Below are 21,687 nucleotides of genomic sequence, written 5' to 3'. Positions count from 1 at the left end.
TCTCTTCTTCCTATACTGGAGACTTAGGTGAAATCTTCCCCGTGGAGGTAATTGCATTTCATGATACCAGGCAAAAACAATTGTTTCCACTTATATCTATTGTACAATCGCCTAAACCCAAACAACCAAATTTTTTCAAGAACGAGACTTACATCAGGCTCTAAAAATACAACTCAAATACATTTGTATTTGAACACCCACAAAGTGTCGAATATAAATTCATATGCGGCGCACTGGGTAGTAAAATAGACGAAAACTGGCCAAAACCATATGCAACACGAAGAAACTTTGGAAGCATAGATGCCAAGATGGCGGCGATCATATGATCCCGAGGCGAGACAACGCAAAACGAGAGAGAAGATCGTTCCATATATTTTCATTTCAGTGGCTATTTTCGACGAATCCCACTCGGAAAAATTAATTACCTGAAAATCGGAAATTGAACGCTGCACAGTTGAAATTCAGATTACAAGGAGGTAATTAGCCCTAAAATCTATTTTAATAAACTGTGGCATATTTAAAAGCTCTGTGACCTTTCAGCGGCTGTGTTCCTAATTAACAAATGGAATACTTGAAACTTGTTATTGAGACTGGTAGAAATGTAGGAATTAGGACAACTTTCTATACCGCAAGTCTAAGTCGCTCATGCCGATACCAAGTTGTTTCATTTTCCACTTTCATTCCCTTTGTTCTCCAGTTTGAATTATAGGATTAAGCAAACTCACGGTCATCAGAACACGAAACTTTGCATTCAATGGGAAAGGAAAAGTTAATTGCTTTCCTAGACCGGGCTATTGGATTCAATTCTGCGAGAATTCGAGTTTTCATACATCGCCGATTCTTCTTCCCGTTCCCGAAATGGCCGTATTTTCTCGACTATACGCCCATCACGCGGATAAGCCGACTCCCTGATAACAGCTTCAAAATAGTGAATTTATAAAAATTCGCATATACGCCGTTTCCACAAATCGTAACACAGCGCACACATCTATTACAGTCAATGATGTTCAATTCAAATTTAATATTCAAATATCGCGATTCGCTACCTTCTTGTATATGGCATACACATTCTAGCGGCCGCTGTCCACATTTTGATTAAAACTATTTTCGATTATTATATTTTCTGTTTTATCGTAATAGAAGACAGCACTTTGCGGCACAACTAAATTACTGCCAACATGAAAGGAATTAAATCAGCGCCGACTTGAAGTACCAAACGTATAACATGAGGACATTTTTGATTGAAAATATTTTACAATCATTATTTTATATTAAGGTAGTCGAGATATCCTGAGCGGTCACGGCATTAAATTTGGTTATTTTTCGCAAGTCTTCTCAACCATGATTTGTGTGAGCTTCATATATGGGCTGATATATTATATAATGTATGCCAAAGTGTCTGCCGATTATTTAATTGACTTTGTATACCAGCTGTTATTTGTCTTAATCCTAAAAACAAAAACGTGGCCGGTGCAATGAAGCACGTCCTGCCCGATAACAGCACTACAGAAATAAAACGGCTACCACGAAATAAAGTGATTGATTTATGACCCTTCCATTTTGCTGATTCAGGAAAAAACGGAAAACACAGCTGTTGCCTAAGCCATGGACGTACAGCACAGCATTTATCACATCCTATCCATATGTTATTTCAACCTTTCAGTTACCGTAAATGGTTGTTCAAAATGATTGAAATTACAGTTTTATTGTTAAGAATTAATGCTGTGAGTATTATTCTACCCGAAACTTCTATCTGATTCTTACTTGTGCACAAATGATAACGTTTTGACCACGAGACGGCTGGTAGATCAATGCTGTTGCTCTTATGCAAAAAATACAATTAAATTTAATCAAATACAAGCGGTCACGTTTATGATCAGACAATCACACCTAGACAACCGATCGCGTGTGTGGTGGGTGCGTGCACGCTCTTTATCGTGAGAATTAAGCATGGTTTGTAGCTGTTGCAATTACTTGCAAGTCAGCATTATATCATTTCGTTGCGTGATCAAAGTCTCGATGCGCGAAGGAGCCGATTTTTTGGTGCTATCTGAGTTATGCGCGCATAAGACGGTCCCTTAGTTGGGCAACTTTTTTTTTTTGAGTTTTAAACTCGGCGTATTTGCGAATAAATACGGAACTATATTTGATTAAAAAAAGGTTAATTAATCAGGTGAAGGTTCGATTTAATGATGTGAAGTACCAAGATACTAGGTTTAGTTTTAACTTGCTCATATAAATACTTTTAATTGCTAATACATTATATTATCGCTAGAAAACCTAATAATTACGGCGAAAATTGCGTTTTTGATAACATCACCATCCATCTTGAAGCGATATTTTGAGTTTTTTGCCTGAAGTTGATGGAAAGCACGTGCAATACACTTGTTATAATCAAATATATTTTAATACAACAAAAAATCGAACATCAAAGGCGGAAAATCAAATTATAATCAATGAAACCCTATAGTAACTTAATTCGATATGCGATAATAAGTAGTTTCTCAACCCCATTTATTTGCAAATTTCAAAATTTTCAATTTTTTTAGCTATCCAATCATTAAGTAATATATCTTCTCTCAAATACCAATTGAATGGTAACAACATTTTTGGTTTGTTTTAATTATATCAAAAGTTATGACCAAAAAACGATGAATAAAAAAATGTTGAACCCTATTTTCTCGAAAATTATTCAATGAATTTTGATTATAATATTATTTTCAGTTGTGTTTTATTGAAATATATTCGAGAATACTAGAATTTTCAGTACAGCTTCAACACAACAATTTTTATTTATTTGGGGGTCAAAGGTCAAATATGTAATTGAAACCACTCCGGCCACGATTGGGCACCAACTCGACTACATTAAACGAACTGTATTACTTGCGTAACATTTTGTCATACCATTTTTTATTAAAAACCGTTAAAAATAACGCTGCGAGTAGCTCATTATATGCCACAGAAAACGAGTGGCCCAACTGCAGCAAAATAAAGCATATGTATATGTATATATATAGAGAGAGAGTCATTCGAATGATTTACATAAACAGTCAATGTATTTTAGATGCATGTACTCTATTCACATGTCACACCATTGTGTCTGTGTTATCGACCCAACTCCGATAAGAAAAGGATTCGCCTGCACAACTAATATTTATCACAATGCATTCTGATAGGCTCGCGAAATTCAGGTTCGCAGGCCGTGGGCAAATGTAGCTGCAAAGATTTGAAAATATAGCTTTATGCGAAAAGCGAGAATATGGTTTCGCGAGCACGAATTACATTTCCTAAAATAAAGCTACTGTCAACCCGGATTTTTTCGCCAATATAGTTTTGCAACAACGAACGTTTGCTCACTTGCCAAAACGAACTTACGTGAGGATGTAATTTTACGATAACTAACTCTTGGTTGGAAGAATTTAGATTTGCGCGTATGAACTTTTTCAGAAAAGGTCTAAGAAATTTCGATGCCAAGGCTTTTTCAATCGAAATCAAATAGACATGGACACAGTATATGCACAAATGAACCTAAGTTCTACAAGGAGAATTTGCAAACATCATGCGATAATATATCTTGGAGAAAAATCTTCAACACACGTCAACACAGTTTTTGTGATATCATATAATAGCTTAGCATCTTTAAGGAAAAGTTTTAAAAAATAGAAAGTCATAGATCTGACAAAATACCGAAACTTATGCCTTTTTAATAAAACAAACTAAGCACTGTTGCAATCTATCACCGTAACAAAAAGGCGATATGCGATACTGTTGTATAAAATATACCAAGTAACCCAATAGTAAACGAAAGAAATCTAATGGAAATCCTAATTTATGATCTGATTTATTTAATATTTGTACATTACTTTCTATTGTGACCACTTGTAACACAAACATTTGTATAACTTATGTGTTTTTCCTTACAGTTGAATCTCATGTGAATAGCAACACAAAGATCTTATTTGCATCAGATTATTTAACAAATATTCTTGCTGTTGATTGTAATAAATTTGAAGGTAATCTTTGAAGTGTAACAATTGCAGGGAACAAATTAGTTTTTACTTTGCGTGAAAGTAAACATGAGTAGAAATCTTATACTTTAAGTCCCCGTTTTGAAAAACATCAAATGCGTTAAATGAGACAAAAAAAACATAGTAGCATTGTGTTTCCAGCGCAATCAGTCACGCACAAATAAACAGATGTCAAAATCTAATAAAATGAAATAAAATCCAAATTGTGTGAAATTTGATACCAAAACGGATACCTTGGTGTACTTAGTTTTGATCAGTTCTTACTAATATTCACTACAGTAAATATTTTCATAATACAACGTTTATTACAACAAAGTCTCAAATTTTTCAGGGATTCGATGGATCGGAGTGTTTACACCAACACCATATCCAACAGCGGAAGATCTTCTTGGCGTCAGAAATACTTTGATTGATTTGAATGTGACATCGCCCTTTAAATTTTTCTCAATGCCACTGCCGAAAATTGGATTGTTTGACTCATATTATATCCACTCATCCTATTATAGAAAGTTATAGCAAATAAATATTCAGACGCATAACAAAAAATATTCACCAATTTCACTGTTTGTTTGATTGACAATGTTTGGAATACTTGCTTTATTTACTATCGGATCTGAAAAACTGATTGCTCCATTGGTTGTAGCAGAATAAATTGCAACAAACAGTAAACTTCAATTATTCATTAGATTTATTAGTGATACTTCTGCTGCTGTTTTTCGGTAACCAATTGAGAGATACGTGGCTTCGATTCAAAAGGGGCAATTCTCACTCGCCATTCTCGCATTGGAGTCACGTTCAGTTGAGCAGGTAAAGCCATACTTCAAATAGTCATCAGACCAAGTTCTTTTCTTGAATGACATATTTAACGAAAAAATCCTCGGAATTGCAAAGAGTTTTTGTAGGAAAGAAACGTTGAACCAATCTGAAAATTGTGGTGTAATCTTAGATACCAGTACGCCGGGTCGAAATGACTTGGACGTCATTTGTGATATTTTTTATAGCTTGACAATTGACTACTCTCGAAAACATTCCATCTGGAGATTTAGATGTCAGATATCAGACTGAAGAAGGTATCTATCAAGAAAAGTTAAATATAATTTGATCTTATTTGCAATTGGGTATTAAAGAGTTTCCCAAAATTGCCGTACCCCATTTCGAAGGGCAAGCGTTCTCATAATTACTTATTGAAGTATTCCATTAGTTTAGCATGTATACTTTATACATCAAATACGTTCATAAATACTTGCTTGAGACCAGTCTACATTCTCATTTGGTGTCAAACCACATTTGTAATAAATGAACGAGGTTGGATGGCTATGGACATCTATAACCACAGTAATGCACGCTGTTAGAAATAGGATGCATGTCAACATAATGCAGTTTAAACAACCTTCTTCCAGCAAGATTTTCAGAATTATATCGTCAGATGTAAGTCATTCCATGTAGATATCAGACGGGATAGAAAATGACGTTTTCAGAGATACTACATGATTTCTACAGCTTTGTTTACAATTCTCTTCCATGTACTGTTATATATCTGCACATTTTCTAGGTGTACTTTACAGTTGCAAAGCTTTAGGTTTTCGCAAAAAAAACGGCAGAATATAATTCAGAAAATAAAAATCACTCTGAAATTAATGACTTTCGAAATCAAAATTTTAGAAAAGTTACAGTAAGGAATATCGATCACGACATTCTTCATTCCATCATATTATATGATACTACGTTTCAAAATCCTTACTGCAAGAATATTATTTGACTGTTTTATTATGCTTTGAAATAAATACCCAGAAAAGAGAAATTTTCATAAAATTAAACGAAACCATGCAGTAAAACGAAATTCGGCATCTTTTCATTATTATGGCGGTAGGCAATTGGCACGGATATAAAACCTATAGTTACGCCGTGGAAAATTCTGTTGCATTTCTAATGCTAATTTTACTTCAAGCATATATATGTTTGCTCATTTGTTCAACTAAAGCTAATTCATCACGAGTTTATTAAAATTTGTGATAAAGGCAATAAAGCTTTCAAAGTAAGTTCATATATATATCTGGAATTGAGTTAAGTAAATATTTGTGTGAAATACATACTCTTGACATATCAAAAGTTTTATATGTATTGCAAAAAAACAATTCGTAGCATGAATTGGTGAGAGATATCACAAAGTGTGGTTCAAATCATTGTCAAAGTAGTGCCGGACCTTTTTCTCCCCCTTGTACCCGAATAAGGAGAAGAAATATATATAAGAAATCCACTTTGAACAAATCAATGAATCGCAGTGGTTATGAATATTATTGGTCAAAATTTATTCGGAGTGCATCATCTTTCAAATCAATAAAGTGTGACTTCGTTTAACTTATTTTATATACACTGTAACAAAGACATCGAGAGCAAAATCATTGAGGGTCATCGGTCAAAAATTTGGGTGTGGTCAACAGAAGCAGCCTCAGTCAAGGCAACTTCATTACATATTCTTATCGATACCACCGATGTGGATTGCTTCGCGTTGAGACTTGATTTGCTATTTGGAATTGAAAATGTTGAATGATTAGATAACGAACTTTGTGGTGAGTTACGTGTCAAAATAATTCGTGTCCCAATAGTATGATTGTCACCTCATGTGAATACCGTAATCATTTGCTCCAAGATATATATATATATATATATATATATATATATATATATTCTATAACCTATATGGTAACAGTTCAGTTGGAATAGTGGGAATTTGGTAAATGTGAGACAAATGCCCTAAAATGGCACAAATTAGAAAACGGCATTTTTAGACACCGTGAGCTACGGGTACTGTGTCATTGTTAGTCATTGTACATTCGTACCCATCTTCGGACATTGCTCTCTCAAAATGGAATAAATAATAAATACTTTTTTAGAATAAAAACGAAGACTTCTGCATATTTCAGAGAAAAAAGTTGTTTTTCATTCTCGTTCAATCTGACCAATTTGTTTCTCTGTGGAACTAGAGATGAGTGGAATTCTATCAAACAAAAGTGGAACGCTGAGACACGAGACCTGTGGCAAATAAATTTATTAAAACCCTTTTTCCTGCTTTTACTAGCTATGATACACCAGGGACTCTATTGAGCCCACTTGCCTTTGAGTCACCAATCGTTTTACACAGTGCATAATATACTTTCTTTATTTTCTGTCAGCTCTCTCTATCTGTATTTTTGTCTATTTAAACGGTAAAGAAAAATTAACATTTACATAAAATCGGCTTAGTTTTCATGGCATTATTTATAGGGTTTGAATCAGCAGAAATCGATTACAGCCACTTCAATAAACCGAGCTGATCTTAGATGACGCTGGAAGCAGAGTCCGATCCCAAACTTTGATTCCAGTTATATATATGTCGTCGTAAGGTACCATTATTTTCTATATTTGATTGAAGCTTCTCTTCGCGTAGGTAGGTGGAGAGAAAAGAGAGAAAGTAATTCACGTAAGGACGCATATTACAATATATATCATAGATGTGAAGTACGTTTTTGTAGGAGAGTGGGTTCTGAAATGCTGATTGTGTAATTAGTTTGGGGTTTCTTTTTGGCTTGTAAGCTGTGTACATAGTAAAGTTACTTCCAACGTAAATGTACCGCCCTTGGAGAGAGCATCGTGCGCTGCCTACATGCTCACATCATATTCAGTGTGATGCGAGATTGTAAGATGTTCAGAATGCCAGAAGATATTGCATGAAGACTTTTATTTGGGAGTCCAAGTGACAGGACGTTTAGAATAGCCTACTTTCCATATTTCAAAGAATTTGATTCTATTCAATTATCTAGGAATTTTGGTTTACATAAAGTCGATCAAGTTTCCAAGTAATGCCATTTTAAGGAACACTGAGGGAAAAGTGTGCGAAATGAACTAGAAAGTGCCTTGCTATATTTAAACAGCAATGGTCGAGGTCTAGGTGAAGTATAGGGTCCCATAGTAATCGGGGGAAAAATGAATAAATTCAATAAAGCTGCTCTGGCTGCTGCCATTGACCATCTATGTTAGAGTCGTCAAACCCAGTGGCCCGCGTGGTATTATTCGAATCGCAATGTCCTTCACAAATCTGAGCCTTTATTGAAACTTCTAATAAAAAATGTCGTTCAAACGCACGAGAAGCACCACCTAGCTATCGAAAGCTTCTTTTATGTCCATTTATGGTCGTTATTGCTAGTGAGACATGTTTGAATTTATTTTTATCGTCTGCCATGTATTTCAATCTGTTTTCCTGTATTTTTTTTCTGTGAAGCTAGAAGAAGCAGTTTCATGACCTCAATATTTGACAGCATTCACTTCTACGAGCAATTTTTTTTCAAGGATGAACTAAGGAAAATCCTCCGTGAGACTAATTTCTGACAGCCTCGTGAAAAATCCGTTCCGCATTTCTACATCGTCCATTGCACCTATGATTGACAAACTTGTTGGATAAACGCAGTGCCATACTTCCCATAAATATTTATGTGTGGTTAAAACTTTTAACTTTACTGTAAATTCGTATTTTCATTGTTCTAATAATTTAGGTGCTTTGTTTGTTTTTTCTTTGATCTGTAGTCGGTGAAACTAGAATATAACTACCATGTCAAGTGGACCGCGCAATCATTCGTAAACTAAATGTGGCTCTTCGTCCATAATGGTTGGACAACCCTGATCTATGTTATGAGCTTATGAGGCCACACTTCAATGGTGAAAAAAATGATGCACCTCGAAACAAGTTTGAGACCAATCATATTAATAACTCATTTGATATTGGTCATGAAGGTTAATAACAGTACAGGGAGCACCAGCACAAATGTGGCAACAATACTCCATAATAGACTCCATCTTCAGATTGGTATCTTTCGTTCAAATCATCAAATGAAGTATTTTCGAAAGTTGTCAGGTGATAAAAATTATCACAAAATGACCTCGAAGGCAGTGCAAAATTTTAAGAATTATTATTATTATGGGTGAGTTACTAATCGTCCTAAGCTTTAGGAATACGCTCGCCAACGCATCTCTAATTACTCTGTATGGGTTCGCAGGTTCGAATACCATGCGGGGATAGTTATGTGCGAAAGGATTGCTGGACTCCTCGCCACCGTAGGGTGATTCACGTAACCGCTGATCGGATACGCCTTCCTCCACCAGCAAGTCCATGGTACCGAAGACAAATAACTAACTAATCACATACCCGACATGGAATGGAAACCGGACGAGAGGCCGTGGTTCGCCATATGGTACCCTTTATATACGTTGGTCCCAATCGACTTTTTATACCCCTTTTATAATATGACATAAATAGTTAATCAAACACGCTAGTACATTTCCCAATATATCTTCAAAAAGCTTATTTTCGTCGCTTTCCACTAAAACGCGCCCGAATTACGTAGCGCAAATGCGTTCGACCGTATGCCGGTAAGAAGAGAGAAATTTCAAAAAATTTCGAGATAAAGTTTTTCACTTTTAACGCTTGGTCAACACGTGATTGATATGCTAGAGAAAGAGTTTTCTTTTGGAGCTTTACGTCACCTTTAAAATAAAACAAGAGTGGGATTTGATTTTGAAGTGAAGTGATATTCGTTTTATCGAAGAGCATTTGATCGCGTGCTGTCTGGTATCTTTGTTTGTTTATTTATTATGAGCCGGAGAACGTTGCTCGCGCGTTCAAATTACTTCGTTTTCAACTAACAACAGATTTTTTGTTTATTTTTAAGCTTTGAAATATTCATACAAATAAAATTGATCTTGTATCAAAATAAAAATTATACATTAAAAAAAATATGATGACGTCACCGTAATTAAGAACACTCGGATCAAGCATGGATGATTTAAACTCAAACATTTTGAGTTTTGAAATTGGTTTTGTTCACATGCAGACCACTATGCATACTATTGACCCCCCAAAATACATTTAATTTAGCCATAATCCCAAATTATGACACAGGTACGTCACCGTAATTAAGAACACTCGGATCAAGCATGGATAATTTAAACTCAAACATTTTGAGTTTTGAAATTGGTTTTGTTCACATGCAGACCACTATAAAATATTATTGACCCCCCAAAATACATTCAATTTAGCCATAATCCCAAATTATGACACAGGGCACCACTTTATTACCAGGCCGATCCTATAGCTTATTTGAAAATACAATGTTAATAATGACATAGTCAACATCTCGTAGGGATTCAGTGGATCGAAGTGTACACACCAACACCATATCCATCGGCAAAATACCTTTATGACATTGGGAATACTTTAATTGATTTGAACGTGACATCACGTCTAAATAATTCTCAATGCTCAGATGTTATGAGTGCTTCCGACTTCTCAACGAAATAATGCAACGACGCAAATATTACATTATCTGACGGTTCTTATGACTTATAATTATCTACTCATTTTATTATAGAACAATGTAGCAAATAAATATTCAGACATAGGCTATGATAGAATGTTTCTTTTAGAATAGTAACGTAGATTTCGGCAGGCCTGGAACGCATTGTTTTTAACTTTTGTATGGTCTTATGCGATCGCTTCATTGTGGAAGTGGGAATAAGTTGAAAGCGATCAAATGAAAGTCGAGCCCTCGGACGAAGTAACAAAATTTGTCGCAATGCCGCAGGAACGCTTATTAATGCTTTACATATTATCAGTGATTCGTTATGTCACAATCCGAAACATACCTACCACCGTAAATACTTTTGGGTCATTGATTTTATTGTTCGTTTGATAAACTTTGTTTAGAATACTTTCCATATTTACTATCTATTTTGAAGGTAGGTTACCACAGAAAATTTATTTTCGAGAATTTGATTCTATTTAATTATCCAGGACTTTTGGTTTACGAAAGGTCGGCTAAGTTTTCAAGAAATGAGGGATTTTTGAGGAACACTGAGGAAAAGTGTGCAAAATAAACTAGAAAGTGTCTTACTATAAGTAAACAGCAAAGTTCTAGGTTAAATATCGAGTCCTGTAAGAATCAGGAACAAAATGAAAAAATGGATTTATTTAAAAATCGTTGCCTTAACTGCTACTGCTGTTAACCATCGAAGTTTTAAGCCAATGTGACTCAACACTTCATTGGTGAAAAAAATGACGCATCCCGAAACAAGTTTGAGACCAGTCATATTTACAACTCTAGATATTGGTCATGAAGCTTAATAACAGTACTGGGAACGCCAACGCAAATGTTGTAACGATACTTCATACAGCGGCAATTAAGTGAATAGTTCAAGAAATGCTCTAATTTGCAATCATTGTTCTATTTGGCTTAAAAAAGGCTCTTCACCCCTTTGATTATAATCTGAACCAGACCTTGTAATATCTTTCATCAAATTATGCGAGGAATTGTTTTTACGACCCATATATAAATATACAACTTTTAATGATATGTCAACAATATATTTTATATAAAAAGATGTCTGACATGAAACGTTACTAAACTTGAGATATATGAACATTGACAGCTTTTATCTCGAAAGTTATTGACATCGTTATGAATTAATTTAGTCCGAGGAAATGAGTAAACTCATATATTATGGTTAAAATAAAATTAGCTTCAGGAATGAAACAAAATTTTTCACGGCGTGACTGAGTTTTCCTTTAACTTATATCCGTGCCAATTGTATACCGTCATAATATTACGCTTTTTTTTATTTATACAAAGCATATTGAAATATCTAAAATAATATTCTTTCAGTTGTGATTTTGGAGCCTAGTTTTGTAAAGTGGGACCTCGAAGCAATATATCTTGTGGAAACCCGAAAACATAATTGCAATTAAAATTTGTGATACGATTCAGCGGGTTCGTGCGAACCCGTTATTGAAATGAACGCGTTCTTGTTTTAGACGTTAAACAAATGCAACACCGTAGTTAACGATTACGATTATATTTGGCGTTCCGTAGAACCTGTTGTTGGAGGTCGATACAAGAGAAAATCCATTTTTAAATAATAAAAATTTTACAATTGATCCAATAGGTGCTGTGAAGTTTCATTTTACAAATTACTATTATTCGGAGTGAGTCACCGTGAAAATAAGATTTTTTAGTTTGAAGGACATTTAATCATCCCATTTCCGTGGCCGGAACATGCTTTTGCTTAGTTCCAGAAACAGATCAAATGTGCTAATAAATAAATTTGAGTGTGAATATAACCAATATTGCAGGGGAAGATGGGGCACGTTGGGACATGGGGCACAGTGGAAAATCAGCTCTCGCACTGATACTATATCCGCAATCCTGTCCGCGGTTCGATGTTTCAATCCGCCCATCGGTCAGTTACAACGTCCCCGCGAACGGACAACGGACGGGTAGAGCGGCGCAAGTTATGAGGTGAAATTGGTTTTGGGAGGTTGAAACTAAAATTTCACGGTTCCAGTTTTTTTTCTACCTTAGCTTTTCCAACATGACAAACCACCGTCTGATATTTTTCATTTTTTCAATAATATTTTCAGATTTAGATTCGAGGAAGGAAATATTCAAATTTGTTTGCGAATTTTTTTGTCAAAATATTTGAACTATTTCAGTTGAACATTGATTTCAAAAATATTAAATCTTCAAATTTGAAGTCTCCCTGTTCGTTAGACGATTATGCAGATTAATTGCTTATTTTTAAAGGCTCACTTCGTTAAATTTTGACAGACTGACCCACTGTGCCCCAGGGTCTGACCGAATGTGCCCCACAAGTGGGGTACAGTGGGACACTTAACAGACGTTTTTCAAAGCATTTTGGTAGTAAGATGTGTGTCGCAAGAGAATTTCTTATTCGCTGAATAAAATCTACATTTACCCCACTATGCATTAGTCCCGCCAAACTAAATTTTTTATCACCAGGTGTACCCAAACAAAACGTTGTAGCTCATGATTAACTTTAATATCAAGTCTCTCATCATTAAGTTCCAGTCAGTAATTTGCCTAATTTATAATACAAAATATCGAGTTAAATGGAGAGTAAATAGCCTTTCCCCTCAACTTGTCGTTATTCAGTGATAATGCATCTATCGATCCAAACTTTTCGACAACTAGTATTGCATTGTATTTCGCAAATTCGAGTCGAGTCCGTATACAGTCGCCAAATTAGTGGGCGCTTTGTCTATGATTCATGTTTTTTTGAAGAGAAATTATAACAGTTTGATGATTGAAATCTATCCATCTTGATTTTTCTCAAATACCGATGGACCGATTATAGAGTGGCTTTTATTTATTTTCAAAAATAGCACATTGCTCGCTTGTACGTATGGTGCTATAAAATCTAATCTATTACCTAATCGATTCCTCTACCAGTTTAGAGTCGATGTATCGGTATCGGTATCGGCAATATCGGCTATTTTTTCGGTATCGGTCATGTATCGGTATCGGCTGAATTAATACCGATTTTTCCGATATATTAACCTTTTAGATATGATCCAGAATGTTTTAAAAGGTAAGTTAAAATATTACTTTTTAATTTATTTTTTTGTCCAGACAGATCGGGAACTATGAGCCATGCATGTCTACACCCCCGCGAGTGGTAACGAGAATATGATTCGCCTGTTTTTAAATATTTACTAGCAGAACCAGCTCATCTAATTTGACTTTTTTTTTGCTGCCAACTTTTTATATTGACATTTTTAATACATATTACATATTAATTATGAAGAAATACATCAACACGACACAGAAAAGAGAGCAACTAGGCGCTCAGTTTTAAATCATACAGTGGAATCGAAGTTCTTTTTACAGGACATGCACTGTTTGGCACAGTTATAAATTCTGTTTATCGTCAAGCGCGAGTGTCATTCAGTCCATGGACATCGTTAGGCTAAATTCCGACGCAATTATCTCTCTACACAGGTATTAAATATTGTGATTATAGTAATTTTAATTTTGTTCAAATACACAATTTCTTTATAGATTTATTGATGTGGCCGCCTAGTATCATACGTGGTATAGGTATTTCTAGTCGGCACTGATTGATATCCTTTAATTTTGGCTGTAATTGTCGCGACGATCACGATTAAACACAAAATAAAATATTTGCATATATTCGATATTCTTTTAAACACAAAAAACGATATTCGAAGGTCGCGATATTAATAATAAATTGGAATTGGACATCTCGGCATATGAGTTTTCTAATTGGACACCGAGATTACTAGCGTCAGTGTACAATGCATCCGAATCAGTTAATGCATTCGGATACCAAACATCAATTTCTTATGTGATATATCTTTTTTTCAATCTGAAATATCGGTGACAAAAGTGGTATCGGTACATCTCTAGTTTAGACCCGTTTTATGGTGGTCATCCGTTATTACCCGTTGCATATCCATTTATATATAGGTGAGGTTCAGAATATCAATATTTTCTTAGATATTTGTACCAGTGTATGAACAATTGTTACATTGATGACAAAATAATTTTAATGACGACACTAGGGATGATTATCTGTAATATCTTTCGAATTTTGAACAAACATACTTATTCATACTAGACTTAAACCAGGAAAAATTTTAGGCGTTTTTGGATATTGAGATGTGACGTTAAAACAAAGTAAGGCCAGATATATTCGAATAAGAGAAAATTGTTTGCGAAACATCTAACCTTCCATGGCCATATAATTCCGTTTGGTATCCATGTCTTTCAGTTGCGTTTCGTTCTTTATATATAGAAGAAAGAATGAAAAGTTTTGACTTTCGGATTCCGGTTCTTCTTTGAACGACATTTTCTGTCTTTGAAGTCGTCTTTTTCTAAAGCTTCCGGTTTTTGAATGTATACTACCATTACGATTGGAGACCACATGGGTGGTTTGTTGTTGTATAGATGTTATAGATTCCATTTTAACATATTATAGTAATTAGACGTATTGATGTACAGCCTAATTCTAAACTGCTCTCTGTGTCCTAAAGTACCACTAAGAACGGGTATATAAATGAACATCTTCCATCACTCAATGCTGTATGCATCAGATAAATGCTGATGACACACTTTTTTATACAACCACGAATTTCTCTATAATTTGCATTTACGTGGTTTTTAAATTATAGGTGAATTTCAATAATCAAAATATATGAAGTTACAACACATTTTATCTTCTAAAACAATATCATTTTCTTTTATTCGCGAACTTTTCAAAGTTATTTGCTATTATACTGTATATATACTACGTTGTCGAGTTTAAGGAAATGTTAGGTATAGTCATAACATAAGGTGATTATTATTCACTACTCAGCTACATTCAAAAGGCGGTAGACATAAACGGTAAAGTGTTGAAGGTACCGATTAGGTATTTTTCATATGTTAGTACTCTAGATATAAACTCTGCATAAGTAACAATTTAATTAGTATATATGTATATGTCAAAACATATTTAAACTTCACCTGCTGTGTATATCATAATCATAATTAAAGTATATCATAATCCTAATTATTCATTAAAACACATAAAGACACAAATCTTTGAAAAGGTTTGGCTTTTAATAGACTTCTACTCAAAAATCTGAATTCGGGTAAATTGAAAATGGTTTGAAAATAAAAATTAAACTCGGATTCCAAATCGAACAATAAAATTATTTGTAATAAGCATTAAGGTGAACAAAATGATTTAAATAACAAATTCAGTCGAACAATGTGTATTTGGCAGCAGAGCCTTCTATCTCTAACTTAAAATCATTTATAAACCCATATGTTTGTCTGTTTATTCACAATATTCTTTCAAGAAAAACTCAATCTACGCCCTGACCCGGAATACCTTGTGCGACTTATAACTTCGTACCTGTTCTCACTTCCTTATGCACTTTAAAATAATTTCTTTGGATTATCTTATAATTTTGATGAATTTCTGCAACAACAAACGTTTCATTTCGACATTCTGGCACGGCTTATTTTATATTTACTTAAGACTCGCAACAATTCTTTAATCGCTCGATTTCTACCTTTTCATATGGTTTCGACCTCGCAAGCAAATGGCTTTACATTCCATAACTCAAACCTATAGACAGTGCTTTGATATGTAAGGCCGATGAAAATTCTTTTTTTAAAATAAAATAAGACATCGTCAAATACCAACCAAGTCAGACTACGTTGGTTTTCGGGACCTAGCTGAAAAAACTGGATTACGCGGCGTTAAGTCGGCTCTGCGTTTCGTCACTACTGTCACATGGCCGACGCGAGTGTTTTTACTAAAATAAAGGCACAAAGCGTTAGAAAAGGGGTTGGAATTTCGGGATACCAACCCCATCTAAAAAAAAAACTCAAAAACGTTACTCCATTAGATACAAATATACGCTAAAATTGTTCTGTGAGCCGCACGGAATGTATCAGCATGACAGAGTTTGGACCACCCTGGTCTACCTTATCAAGAAACTCCCGACTTTGCTGACCAATATATCGTTGAAATGCGATCGTGGAACCGCCACATAGTGTAAATAGTTTATTGGTCCAATTGTTGAAGAGAATAGAAATTTTTTCAAAATAAAAATGCAGCAACAAGGTAAATACTAGAAAGCAAAAACCACAACATTTTGAGAAAACGACTCATAGGCTCATTTCGTGTCCAATAAATAAGTTTCATGGTTTCTTTTTAGTAAAGAAGGTTAATATGATACTTGAAGACAAAGAATAAGCGAACATTTTGAAGTTTGAGTCGTCTGTTGAACTCGTAATATTTTAATAAATACCGATAAACTATATAAAATTCTGCTCTAAAATTTCTGTTATGCCCCTCCTTGCTTGATGCCCTAAGCACGTGCTTATATTGTTTAATGGCTAATCCGGCGCTGTCAGTACCTGTCATGTTTGTTCAATGTATATATATATTTTATACAATATGAATTTTTTCTTTTATTTTTTCAAATTTGGTATACTGTTCCTTGAACTGACACATATTAAATTTGTATTGCAAAAACTATGCAAGTTTTACGAAAAATCAACATTGAACCGTGCATACAGTATCTGCCTACTTATTTAGAAACTGGCTATACACTCTCAGCAGTACTCGACCTGTTGTGATATCAGATTTTCCGCAAACAAGAAAATTTATAAACAAATATATTGTTACTAAGAACTGTTCTATATCAAAAGTTATCAACTAGAAATCAAGCTAAAAATATTTACCGTCTTTATTACCGCAGACAAAAAATCAACATTGAACCATGCATATACAGAAACTGTATTAATTTAGAAACTGATTGTACACTTATACCAGGGGTGTGCAACCTTTATTACAGGAGAGCCAGGTACAATTAACTGGGTGAAGCCGCGGGCCGCACCTAGAAACTCTACCTACGAAAGGCTCTGGATACGAAAAGTCCGAATTACGATAATTTTTATCGTAAAAATATTGCTACGGCTATCGTAAGATTTTCTACATACGAACGGCCGAAAACTTAAAAATATGTGCAGTGATATTTGTTTATCTTAGAAAAATTTAATGCAGTGCTTGAATAAGCAATGTCCAATTCGAATTTAAAAATCGAATATCGCGACCTTCGAATATCGTTTTTCGTGTTTATAAGAATATCGAATATGGCGCACATATCCTAGCGCCGTCGTCCACGTTTTGATTTGAAATATTTTACAATTATTGACCCGTTTTTTTCCCCGCGGGCATAGCGAAATTTAGTGAGAAGACGATGATACAATAAAAAAATTTGAATTGCATGTGTGTGTGCTCATTATCGAAAATTACGTTCTCTCTCAGCGGTCAGCTTTTGCCGCCTCCTCCCACTCTCTGCGGTCTTCGTTTAGCGTAGCCTAGTCTACCCAACGCCAAAGATAAACAAACATACCGTTCGTAGTGTTTTTATTCGGTATTTCTCTGTTTTTTCTTTTTTCCATATGTACCTTCTTTATTTGTTATGCAGTAATTTAAGTCTAACATGTATTTGTTGCGGGTTCCAACCATTATTATGATTTATACAAATGTTATGTCCATTTTGTAGGGGCTTAGACCGTTAGGGCATTTACAGGTAAACTGTGTCCCTACTTACGGAACTTTCTACCTACAAAGGAATTTACGAAACGAATAAATTTTGTAGATAGAGTTTATACTGTAGTTGCAAGCACAACTTTTTTATTGATCTTATGGCATTGTTAGGGGTTCTAGCAGAAATGTTGAGTTAAAATGCATAGATTTCTAATGAAAACAGATATTCAAATTTATTATCACACCGACTTTAAACGAATACAGTATAAGAAACATGTTTTTATAACATTTTTTTGTTTGTTTTTGGAACAGGATTTTGCTAGCTAGTTTTGCTAATATGACAGTAGCAGTCAAGTACTGGTATTAGCTTTGCGCCGCAAAGAGATTAGAATTGCTCGCACATACCAGATTAACTAAACTAAAAACTCGTTTCGCGAACACACTATTTAAAATCGGCACTTCTCCGCGGTCCGCACAATTTTTCCTTGCGGGCCGCATTTGGTCCGCGGGCCGCAGTTTACACACTCCTGACTTATACATATTTTAAAAGGTCATTTTGATATCACTATGAACAATACTCAACCTCTTTTGATATCAGATATTTCGCACACATGAAAATTCATAAAGAAATTTATTGTTACTAAGAACCGTTCTATATCAAAATTTATCAGCTAGAAATCAGGCTATAAATATTTACCGTCTTAATGACCGCAGGTTTTGTCAAAATTTTACTTGGCTGTTGAGTTATCAATAAAACTAATGTTTCTATTTTATCACCCTACTATTCTTAAAATAAATATTTAAAGCCTCATCGTTAGCATTGCCCCCTGGTATGTATATCTGTCATCGCCAGTTTTTCCTTGGATTCGAACTATGGAAAAACAAAATAATTAGCAGTTACCGACTGATAATGTTATCTAGAGACTGTAAACATTAGAAAGAAATTTTAAAGCGATTTCGCCATACTTCTCACACGTCTACATCACAATAGTAATAATGAAGTATTTGAATTTAGAAAGAGTTCAAGGATTAACATATGAGGTACCGTGTCGGTTTGCAGAGATTGCATTATACGCATTAAAAAAGCGAGTTATCTTTGAATATTGAACACTAATACTGACTGTAAAGTTTTTCTCCCGGTAAGAATCTATATTTATTCACAACAATTCGATAATATCGAAGATTTGCAAAATCCTTGGCAAAAGGGGGTAAAAGCGGCTTCATGAAATCACACGCAGTGTCTTCTGGTCCCCACATGTATCCGTGCGCCATACACACGTACAGCAGAAGTAGAAGTTTTATCACTATTGTCATCTCACTGGACTAATTGAGAACAAAGAAACATTTTAATAGGCGATACAAGAATGGCACCTAAATCTATATAATTGTCTTCAATCTGCACTTCGTTGTCGGTTGTCGGTTAGGTTGTCGACATTAGAAAGAAAAAAATGGGTACTCCTGAACCAAGATAGCGGGCACCGGAACGCAATATGTGTACCAGGTTAGGGTCCTGCCATATTTTCATTCCAATTTTCTTTATTTTAGTTCTATTCCAAGTTCGGTGACTAGCCAAGCGACTCTCGTAGTATTTGTGCCTGAAATTATGGCCTAACACTAATCTGGTACGAATACTACGTTCCGGTGTCCGCCATCTTGGTTCACATATTACAGGAGTACCTACCGAAAAATGTATGATTCAAGTATTGTACAGCGAATTGATCGGCCTCGTGTAGTCATATAGTAAGGGCGGTTGGGCGAAATATTTATTCATTCATCCAACATTAAAACTAACTACTTATCCATTAGGTAAGAACAACAAAAATATCAATTTTGTTTGAAAATTAACCCCACCTCGTTGCTCAAAAAGAATCCGCGATAATTCACTTTATACAAGGTAACGTACACCAACCTCTGATTCTAAACATTATATCTGATGCTTTACAGGCTGGAAATTCATTATTGCCAGAGGGCAAAACACAAAAGCATTACCTAATATTAAAAAATTATAATATATACACATCTACTGTAGGCTACTTGTGGTATTGCGACGAATTTTGTTATTTCTACCGAGTTTTCGACTTTCGTTTGTTGGCTCTCAACTTATTTCCACTTTCACAATTAAGCGATTGCGACTCCGATCCACTGAATCCCTGCAAGATATTATCTATGATGTTATTGACATTGTAATTTGAAATAGGACATGTTTGATATTTGTATGAAATAATCAACAATAAATGCGATACCATTTCACGTCACGCTTGTCTGATTTCCCCGGCAGCACAATACTCAAAACCACATTCCAAAGTTATACTTCGATTTCAGTTAACGCATTTGCTGTAACTTGAAACAGTTAATTTACAAATAAGTTGCTTAACTCGTTTTCATATACCTACGGTTGTGTATGAATAAAAAGCTAATTCGTTTCTTGCCATCTCCAAATCATAAACAAATTACCTTCAAAAATAATACAATCAATACAAACGATGTATGTTGAATAATCGGTTGCAACCGTGATCTCCGTGTCGCCCTTTTCAATAGATTCAACTGTAACCGTACACACATGGATTATACAAACGGTTTTGTTACAACCATAGTGATAACAATCGAAGTAATTGATCACACTATATAGAAATATTGAATCAATCAGATTATAAAATGTTATTTTTCAACACTGCCCTCGTTGACTAATGACTTGCTTAGTTTATTAGATATCAGATATTGCTTTTTTGCTAAAAATGGATTCCAGTGCATAGTTACTTTTTTTATAAATCGAAAATTCTAGTATCTCGTCTGTTGGCCCAATGCCACATTTTCACATATATACTTACTTCCACGCAAGGCTGTATTCACGAAAAAAGCTCATTTTTCAGCTACCACTATCTGCTGCTTTCGAACATGTATATAATCGCCGTGATATCCTGATGAATTCCTTTTGAAAATAACACAATACCTTCTTGCGCAGCTGCTGTGTCATGGACGTGCGAAGAAACTCGAGAGTCTCTATGATCTGCGTCTTCTGTATTTTTAGAAATAGTTCCAATTTACAACTAATAAATCAGATAGTGTTTAACAACTGAGAACTCACGATATCCTCGATATGTTGCTGTTTCCTTGGTTTTGAAAAGTGCGATCACGAATTCTTTAGGCTCAGATCTATGTTTGAAAATATAAATAACGTGTAATAGACTGCATTGTCAAAATAGAATTATGAAGCTGCTTTAGATTCATTTTATATTAAGCTTTTTAAAACAATTTTTCTCATTATCTACTCAAAAAGAAATAGCAGGTGAACATCCAATTTTGTTAATGTGCTTCTCACAATCCTTCACAGGTTACACTCAACATTTATTTATCTGCACAATCGATATGCTTTGGTGCTCTAAAACAGAATGTTGCTGCCGCGGGAATGCGATGTCAAAATGCCCATTAAACTCAACAATATCATTATCATAGTAACTTACCCAGAATAATAATAGTTCTTAAAATGAAATTTCACGAATTCGGCCCGCGACGCCTCACTGAATTATATTAACAAAACAGCTTTATGGACGAATATATTCTTTACGTGGCAAAAATTGTTTTGAGAAACTAAATTATACTATAACCTAACAAGTATATAATTCACAATCACTCGTTTATTGAGCCTATAATTGATTATAATTAGAGAAATGGCAACAGAACGCAAAAAAGTAGATGCTGAGCGCAAATGGTTTAATGACGCTGAAAATATTCAAAGGATCAGTCTTCGCGCACTGCTTGAAAT

The sequence above is a fragment of the Styela clava genome, chromosome 2, assembly GCF_964204865.1.
Source record: "Styela clava chromosome 2, kaStyClav1.hap1.2, whole genome shotgun sequence".
NCBI classification, from domain to species: Eukaryota; Metazoa; Chordata; class Ascidiacea; order Stolidobranchia; family Styelidae; genus Styela; species Styela clava.
The sequence above is the reverse complement of the archived record's forward strand: the minus strand, read 5'-3'. Positions refer to the sequence as shown.